This window comes from Rhineura floridana, chromosome 1 (assembly GCF_030035675.1).
Source record: "Rhineura floridana isolate rRhiFlo1 chromosome 1, rRhiFlo1.hap2, whole genome shotgun sequence".
NCBI lineage: Eukaryota > Metazoa > Chordata > Lepidosauria > Squamata > Rhineuridae > Rhineura > Rhineura floridana.
Window position 1 is genome coordinate 48,392,089 of NC_084480.1, and position 515 is coordinate 48,392,603.

At 42.5% G+C, this 515-nt stretch overlaps 1 pseudogene; it reads left to right on the plus strand.

Annotated features, from left to right (window-relative positions):
- The first annotated feature begins 136 nt into the window (after positions 1-136).
- Positions 137-245, plus strand: LOC133375860 (5S ribosomal RNA; annotated as a pseudogene).
- Positions 246-515: the final 270 nt, after the last annotated feature.

Sequence of the window (515 nt, forward strand, 5' to 3'; positions counted from 1 at the left end):
AATATCGTGGCGCATACATTCCCAAAGAATGATAAAATGTATATACCTATGCTGAGGGAAGTAACCTATCCCATGCCAGAAGTTATGCCTGCTGCCAGGAGAACGGCTTCTAATTAAATAAGTTGTAACCTTTGAATTCTACAGCCATACTATCCTGAACACACCTGATCTCGGAAGCTAAGCAGGGTGAGGCCTGGTTAGTACTTGGATGGGAGACTGCCTGGGAATATCAGGTACCGTAGGCTTAGAGGAAGGCAATGGTAAACCACCTCTGAATACCTCTTTACCATGAAAACCCTACGAGTATATATATATATATAAAAGATTCATAGGGTCGGTGTAAGTTATAATCGACTGGAAGGCATATAACAACCACCCTTGAATTGTAGCAGCAGAGACTTTGCCTCATAATTCTGTACCCGCTTCAGGCCTAACCTAAGCAGGATCATTCTTTTCACTCATGCAGATCGATTCCTCCACCTGCAACACATACATCTGTCTTACAGATTACATAG